Genomic DNA, 9063 nt, shown 5'->3' on the forward strand with positions numbered 1-9063 from the left:
CCTCCAGTTGTACTTCCTTTGGATAGAGGGAAGGAGTAATTTAAGATGAGGTGTACATTAACTGTAAAGCTTAATCATGGAAATATCCTTGTCAGGAGAAAAAGTCTGTGTTGAATTTTGATAAATTTCATCTCATCCTGAGAAACTTTTGTAGACAGCTCAAACCCCAGGAAGCATGTAAACTTCAATCAGAATTGCAGAATAAAGGATCCCATTACCAACATTACAGTTGATAGAGCTTCTGTTTTGTTTCTTTCAATGTCTGGCCAGTGCAGCATGTAAACTAATCATGAAGTGTTCAGACGAACACTTATTCTGTATTTCATAAAATATAAGCTAGCAGATTTTCCTATTCCTCAGTTGAAGTCAAAATAAAAAAAGACAAACAGCAAAATTGCCTCCTAGTAAAATCACTCATTTGTTCCATTTCATCACCTGGTATTCAGTTCTCCAGAGATGTGCTCATCTCTGGAGAGTTCTTTTAAGAAGTTACCAAGGAAGTTAATGGAAGACTGAAGCTAATAGGACACTCCAGGGAAAAGAAACTGGAAAATTGTGTTCTAAAAAGCAGCATGAGTTGTTTGAGAGACATTACAGAAATCTTCAGCTCCCCAGTATGACTAGCAAACACATTTCACTCTGAATTTTCATTCCCTTCTTAAATCAGCTTTCTTCTTGTCAAATTTCTCTTAATTTTATTAATTTTATTATATTATATACACTAGGGCAGTTTGCAGTACTAATCTAATGTAGGGGCTCGAAATTATAGTTCTTGAGAAAAAAAAGGAACAGAAAGTCAAACAGACTTTACAAAAGTGCATTTCCCATTTCTGCTTCTGGCTTTTGTAACTCAGGATTTTATATAATTTTAATGAATTAAGCACACAATTTGAAGCTTTCAGGAAGAGAAACTACATGTTCCATTGTGAGCAGCAAACACACCTTTCTGAAAAGGGAATGTGATGCAAACAGCCTACAGTTTGTTGCACTCTGTATTGAACTGCTGAAGAGAAAAATTAAAAGAATGTAAAGAAAATAAGAGGGAGTGCTGACTATAAAAAAAAATTAGGAAAGCCTACTTTATAACTAAAACTCAGTGTATAACAATAGCATGTAATGGAGACAGTAATGGAGAAAGTGACAAAGAATCCAGAACTCCAAACATTAATTGTACAAACCAGTTACTAAAATAGAAGCACTTTTCTAGGAAGAGCCAGGGTAGAGAAGGGTGGGGAAAATATTTCATAGAGTAATACACAATCCTGAAGGGAAAAGAAATGAGGTTTTACAAGGCTGTTTGAGCTTATGTCAAACACAAGAACAAAGGAGCATAAACTAAAGCTAAGGGAAGGGTCAGACCCTCAAGGAATTTAGGCAGAATTTCTTTAGATAGGGAGTAGTGAATATATAGAATAAAAGGCAAAGGGCAGCAATAGAGGAAAAAAAATACCACAAAACTAGTTCAAATGGTTATAAAACAGAACCAAAACTCTAAAAACACTAAGAAGCACTATGGAACAAAATAGTTAATAGAGAAAAGAGGTAAAATATCCAGCTTGTTTCCTTCAAGGATTATTTTCTGTCTTTCTCCCTCACAAATGCAAACTGAGTTCTGCAGAAGCCACATATGACAAAGAAATACACCATTTCATCACCAGAAGAACTTCACCCACATCCTGGTGACTTTGTATTCTTACTCAAGTACTTGCTTATCCCACAAGTTCTCAGACCACCACCAAGCTGCCAGCTATTTCAAAAGCCACAAAGAATTTAAGGCGTCTATCAATTTTGCAACACTGATTTTTGAGATGGCCCTAAACAGTCCATTTCCTGACAATCTTGACAAGCTGGGAAGCCTACAGCCTTGGCACTCCTTCTTGCTTATTGGGATCCACAAGCGATTTTTTCTTCTATTTATGATATCAAGAGCAGAACAACAGAAACAGATCTTTCACAAAAGGGGACATTGCCACCTTGCACGTGAGGAGGAAGGCTTTCCTTCTGCCTGGCTCAAAAAACAGTGGCTGTTTCCTGGAAAAATTTCTCGTGTCCAAAGCAAACAGCACGCATCCCCAGGGTGCTGGAGAGGCTGGGGAGGGAGTCAGCCCCACTGGCATGGGCTGCCCAGGCACTGCTATGGTGCCTCAACAGGCACCACTGCCACAGCCTAGCCCAGCATGTCCCACGTCCTGCACAGGGCTCTCACAGCCCGTGCCAGGCTGGTTGTGGTGGTGCACTAAGTATAAGGCATGTTGCTGTTCTGGTCCTCACTCCTAATTTGGATCAAATGCCTGAGACCAAACCTCTGTTAGATGTTTACACATCTAACTCTCACCAATTTCAACAGCGCTGAGTGGTCAAAGCCACTTTGATGCTCTAGGTTTAAGCAAATTCTGCCTGTAAATGATACATATGAAACAGTAAAACCAGTGTCTGCTGCAGTCTCCTGCTTGCGGAGCTTCCATGGCTGCATACCTGAAATCCTTTTGCCTGGGCTAGACAGTCTCCAGGCAGCAGCTTGCACTGCTCCCCACAGACAGTCACTTAGCAGTCTAATATATTTCAGTAATGACTTTTTCCCAAGATTCAGCTTAAATTTTCTTTTGCTTAATTTCATCCCATCACTTAGTTATGCCTTCCTGAACCATCCTATTTCCTCTCTCTCTCTTTTTTTTTTCTTGGAGTTCAGGCTTTCTTCAAACATACTTGTGTTTCCCATCAATCAGCTTCTAGCAAAGTCATAGATATGGCATTTAGCTTTTTAAAAAATCTTTCGTCATCATTTGGTCCCTTCTGCCCTGATTGTTTTGTTGCTTCTCTCACCTCCTCAACAGTTTGTCAATATTTTCATAATGATGCATTTTCCAGGATTTCAGGCAATATTGCAGGTGTGACTTCAGATAGACACCCCCCAAGCCTATTGCCACTCCGCTGAAATATCTTTATAGAGAAAAGCCCGAAGTTCATTGATCACCTGTATTTCTGCCCTCACATTCCCAATTCAGTAAAGACACAGAGCACCAGTAATAAAGACTGTGTGTTGTAGGACCCAGTTTTCAGCTGGTCCCCGCTTCAAATGCAACACCAACTTGCAAAGAAGGCAGCATCAAGCTGTTTCCAAATCTGGTCCTTGTCTGCAAGCCTTCTGAGACCGTGGTCCCAATTGGATGCAATAAAAGCTTAAAAGAAACAAAGTAATTGCTTTGGGGCTATTTTGACAAATTCTCTGGAGCATCACCCCAGCTGAATTATTTTGCTCAGTCCTGAGAAACATGGTGCAGCCCCAAAGACCCTTCAGCTATGGCACACAAAGTAGTGACATTTTCACATAGAGAAACTTGTGCAGAAACAAGGGAAGATCCACTTGAAAAACCTGAGGGGTTGCTGTGGGTTTTGTTTTTCACTCAGGAGACTGGAGCTGGAGAACATAAAGGTCTATCATCTGTTAAGCAAAAATTCTGGGGAAAGCCAAGCCAAGCCAAGTCTGAATCATAGTGGCACCAAAAACCCTCCTGCTCCACAGGACCAGACCACTACCAGCTCACCCATAGCTCTAGCACACCTACAAGCACAGGGAGGCTACCAATCCTGACTCTTATTACAGAAGCAAATAATTGTTTTCTCATCAACTCAACTTTAACAAAATCACCACATTTTATGCATTGGGACACAATAAATTACATTTTCAGTAAATTCTGACAAATATCTCCTTATATTGATAACTTATTTCAGGAATTCATTCTCTGGCTCTCTTTTCTTCCTGTGTAGCTTAAATAAGAACATGTTTATCATGTAACTACATAATACACCTTTTGTCTCCTGGAAGATCATGCTCATATAACCCAAAAGAAGGGAAAAGATAAACTTTAGTTTATCTGGAGTGCTTACCACAATTCTAGCAGTGAAGTGCTAACCCTCTGCTCATCAGGCATTAATACAAGCCATAAGACAGGAATAAAAGGCAGGGGAGGGAAGTATTTAAGGTCTTTACCCATAAATTAGCCCAGGTTTGTAGTTGCATCTGAAGTGAATTAGCAGGTAATCCTGACTCCTCCCTGCAAAAGGAAAAGAAGCAAGTAAGCACCTAGCCAGAGTTCCTTCATGCAGCTTTCAGAGTTACACATAATTAATTACCCGTTCCTTCATATTTTTTGGTTCTTCTATCCCTCAGAGCCAGATCATCTTAACTGAAACCTCTCCAGCTGCAAATGCAGCTGTAATGCCCAAGTGATCAAAATCAATCTATGGACCTGCTTTACTTCATACTGCATGAAGGAAGAGGCAGTGTGTATTAGCACCAACTTAGCGCAAGTGGAATTATGAAGAAAAATTTCCTTTCACACTTTTGTTTAATTTAATTTGTTGAAGTTTTACCCACATGCAAAGCCCTGGTAAGACAGGGTGCAGGTGTGTAGACACAGTAGCACAAAGTGAATTTCCATGCCTACATTCGTTACTGCTCATTAACTGAGCAGCATCACTTCTACCTACTCTTAACCTATAATAACTACAAAAATGAGCATGAAATCTTAATCCATTCGTTTCATTTCAGCCAAGGGGCAGTGCCAGGACACATAAATTCCTGAGACACAAGGTACTAAAAATAACCAACTACTTGGTGAGTGTTCTTTCCTCCAGCCTGCCTGTCATTTGTGTTTGTGCAAATCCCAAGGCAGTTAAAAGTTTCAGAGATTAGCTACTCTCTTGAAAAATACTAGGGAAGAAAAATAACCTGCAGTGAAGTATGGTCATGACTGGCATAGAGGTGAGGCACTGATCTCAAGTACCAGGAATAATGCAAAACTCTATTGGTATCTCTGGGTCAAACCTAGATATTGCATGTGTTACTGGTTTGGGTTACAACATGGAAAATTAAGACCATTTACTTAATCAGTCAGACTTCTAGAAGATGATTGCCATAACAGCAATGCTTCAGTGTTTTTAGCAGAAATGCAAGAAGCCCATGGCAGCCACACAGATTAAATGCACATAGGCAATACCACTTCCTGGAGGTTCTTGATTACTAATTTGCTTAGACCTTGAAGTCCAAGAGATTAGTTCCCCCTAAAGCCATATACATTTTATGTAAGGTAACTCAGAAGAGATTATGCAAATGTTGAACTCTTTATCAAGATTCAGCAACTGCTTGGTTTGGACTACACTTCATTGCAAAAAGACTTTTAAGGTGAGTTCAAACATCTCCTTTTTTAGGCTGAAATGTGCATTTTATACATTTAATTCATTGTCCTTTTATTCAGGTGTCATGAGAAGAGGCAAAGCAATTCTGGATTTACCCTCTTAATAGCATCTGTTACCCACTGTACCTGTCACGTCCCTTCTTGTTTATCTTAATCTAAATTAAATAGTACCAATTTTTTCACTCTCTCTTCACTCAGGAGTCTTTTCATGTCTCCACAAATTTCCATCACCCCAGTACAAGCTCTATTATTCCTGCTATTTCCTTTCTGAGTCCAAGTAATGAGAACTGAACACAAAGAAAAGTTTTTATAACAATGTCATTCTAATATCCTCACTGTTATTTCACTCTACTGACTGATACCTTTCATTTGATTTTTAACCACTGCAAGGCACAGGGTCAGCCCTTCACTGGGCTGTCCAGGGAGATGCCCATGTCTCTTTCACAAGTGGTTATGGTGAACTGGGAATCAGTAATGTGATCCAGATCTTCCCTCATAATCTCTGCCATCTCTGCTGATGTCGAGTGCCCCAGAGTCTCTGTTTATTCATTCTGTCAGACCAAAGAAGCTGATTGCATTTACTACTCTCCTAAGGCCAAGCCCCAAGGATTTTAGTCCTTATATTAAATCAAACATGTACTGAAGGCAGTGGGAGTCTGCTAGAGCACAAAGACTGAGTGAAACTCAGTGCTGCAAACTCTGAGCAGCTCAGACCTTGGTCATAAGGAGTACTGTGGGGCCAAAAGTTCAGTGGAGTGGGAGAAGCTATGATTGCAGAACATTTATTGTCAAATAATCAGCACAGTGTCTCTGTACCTTTCAAATCCTCCCCACACAAGCCCTTCACTTTTGTTCTGCTGGCTTTGAAAAGTGAGACTACAGATAGGTTTAGAGATAGCAAAAGCTTCCCCCCATCTCATCCCCTCCTCCACTGACCCTCCACTCCTCTTGTCCTGAGCTAGTGAGCAACAGCACTCCAGCCCCACACTGACTCCATAGCGCAGCCCAGGGTGGCTTCATGGGGGTCTCACTCCTTGCCCTAGCCCCCTTCCCAGGTGCTACATTCTGTTTCCCTCTACTTAAAATTAATCCCAGGTTTGCCATTCACTACAAGCAACCTATGGCTTATTGCACTTGAGAAAATGAGCTACTCTTTGCAAGCATTTCAGGCAGCCTCACCTACTCTTGGCCAGGCTGGTAAGCAGCACACCTCTGTCCAGATGTGCTGGGGGGTTGCATGGTCTCAAAGGACCAGGGCAGAGAGTAGGTCCCACTGACAGGATTTGGCCTCAAGAACAGCCCCAACAACACATCCGCAGTCACAGCAGTGGTGATGACATGTGGCAGCAGAAGTCAGTACTGATGACCAACAGGAGTGTCCCCCTGAGGCAGCAGGGTTTGGTACAATTGAAACCGCCCTCCCAGGCAGAGCTGAACCCCCAGGCACAACATCTCTGATGAGCTGCATTTGTCCACTCAACCTGCCTGGCCCAGAGATCTGCACTGGCATGTTCTGGCTGCCTTAAATTTGTGAGGAAAGGCGTTTTGAAGGACTCACCAAAACTTGAAATCATATACCAGCTTCTTCTTGGACCCTAGGAGAAGCAGCAGGATTTTATTGACTGTTACATTTGTGTGTGTTTACATAACAGATACTCATATGTATTGTTAGGCACTGAGCCACTTTGTCACTACCTGTTATTAAAATAAAATTTAATAATCTGTATCCATCAACTGTAGCCACCATTGACCTACAGGGACCATCTCTCAGTCATCATCTATTTCTAGCATAATGACTATATTTGTACAAAATACACAATGGGCATTCCAGTTCCTAATGCCACCGTCCCTGTGCCATTTGCATTTGTTATCTGTATTCATGAACATTTCCAGAACTAGATGAGAAAATATTTCTTTTTCTTTAGGAATTTGAGTGGGTTGTCGGAGAGCAGATGACAAGATATGTTTATGATCTGGCCTTCCACATGACAGACTTGTACAATGTCTAATAATAATAGTGAAAAAAACCTAGATCGAAAGATAAAGGAAAGAAGACATTGGTGGGCATAATGCCACCCTTTCTGTTAGGCAAGGCCAGATGGGCTAAAACATGTTGCTGACTTAATATTACAACATCAGTTCTAAAATAATCTCATATTAGGACTGACTTCTGAAAAGGGAAACATGAGAAGATCAGAAAAGACAGAAGACCGATGCTGTACTTCTTAGTTTAGGTATCTTGCTTTTTTTTGGATGGTCTTGCTTTCCTAGTCTTTTCACTTAACTTTTCTTTTGACATACTTGGGTATTTTGCACAGCTATGACGATAAGACAAAACCTCTTCTGAAGCAGGATGCCACTGTCAGGGTGACTTCATGGTACCTCAGGCCCCAGAAGTACTTAATTCATGCAAATCTTTAACTGCATTTCAAGCTGATGGTCATATACTATGCACAGAAGTTGTAGGGATCTACACTGTTCACAACAGCCTGAAGAAAAGCAGGTGCTTTGTGACTTTATGTAGTAGAACAAGACATGAAAGCAAGTAAAATATTAACCCATAGCAATGCTGGTTGGATCTGGGGCTCAGTACAGAAGAAAATCTCAACTGAATGATAAATGTGGATTATTTAAAGCTCTGTCGGACGACACAGGTAAGACTGTTTTGCCAAGCAAAATGCAGCATTAGTCTTGATTACCAAGATGGTTATCTCACTAACTTTTTTTTTTTCGCTTGGGGTACTACATAGTGCAAATCAGTATCCTAAGGAACCCACCTGTTTCATAAACAGTGCACACAAAAAGCTGATTGTCAGCTACACAAAACTTACACAAAAGAGATCCCATCCCTAAGAATTAAAACAATAGGTGCAGAGCAGTTGGTTGGATCTTAACCCAAACTCAGAGCACAAGACCACAGTTAGGACAGAGCAGAGGACAAAAGTTTACCCGAGATCTTTGGCATGGACAGTCCCTGCACCAACTTACCTTCCATCCACCACCCTCAGCTGAGCCTGTTAGAGGCAGTGAAAAGGAGTAAATATTGTGAGATAATTAATACCTAAATTAGATCCAGATTTGGCCTTACAAAATCCATTCTGGGCACAAACCCAGTTTTTACCCAAAGTATTTTGATTACTTGCAGGGTTCTAGGAGTATCCTATATAATGTGGAAGCACCTATATTTCTCTTTTCTGTCTTCCAGATTTGGGCTGTGGCACCCTGAATAGAGCAGCAGACAGCAAAGAGTTAAACTCATATGCATTACATGAGATTAAGCTTAAAAACTGTTGAACTTCTAAGAGTTATTTTTTACCAGGTCTTTTTGTGTTGTGCAAGAAAAGAGCATTTGGGAAACAGCTAAAATAGTTCTGCTAAAGGCTAGCAGAGACAGGACACAAAAATGAGGTTGAAAGTAATAGCCCTATAAATCTGACATCCAGTGCCAGGTCTTGCAATCTGATCTGCACCTGCAGAGCCCAATGGATTTCAGCAGGTCCTGAGCCTCCCGGAGCACCTGTCACGCATCGCCCTGGCAACACCCCCGCAGCGGGACTTACACACCTACTGTGCAAGAGGGAGTGTGTATTTCCAAAGTCATTTTTGCAAGAAATCATTCCCATGAACCATTCAGATTTCCTGTATTTCCATAATGCGCTTGCTGTTGCCTCCCCACCTCTGCTTCTTGCTGGCCCACCTACTTACGCATCGCTCAGTGACCGGGTTGTGCACAGAGGAGCACACTCCTCTCTCCCAAGAAAGCTGCCAAAATCATTCTCTGAAGTGTATTAAATAACATCTCTAGATAACCTTTATTAGTCACCTGAATAACTGAATCTGATCATTTGCACAATTGGCTGCTTCA

This window comes from Apus apus, chromosome 6 (genome assembly GCF_020740795.1).
Source record: "Apus apus isolate bApuApu2 chromosome 6, bApuApu2.pri.cur, whole genome shotgun sequence".
NCBI lineage: Eukaryota > Metazoa > Chordata > Aves > Apodiformes > Apodidae > Apus > Apus apus.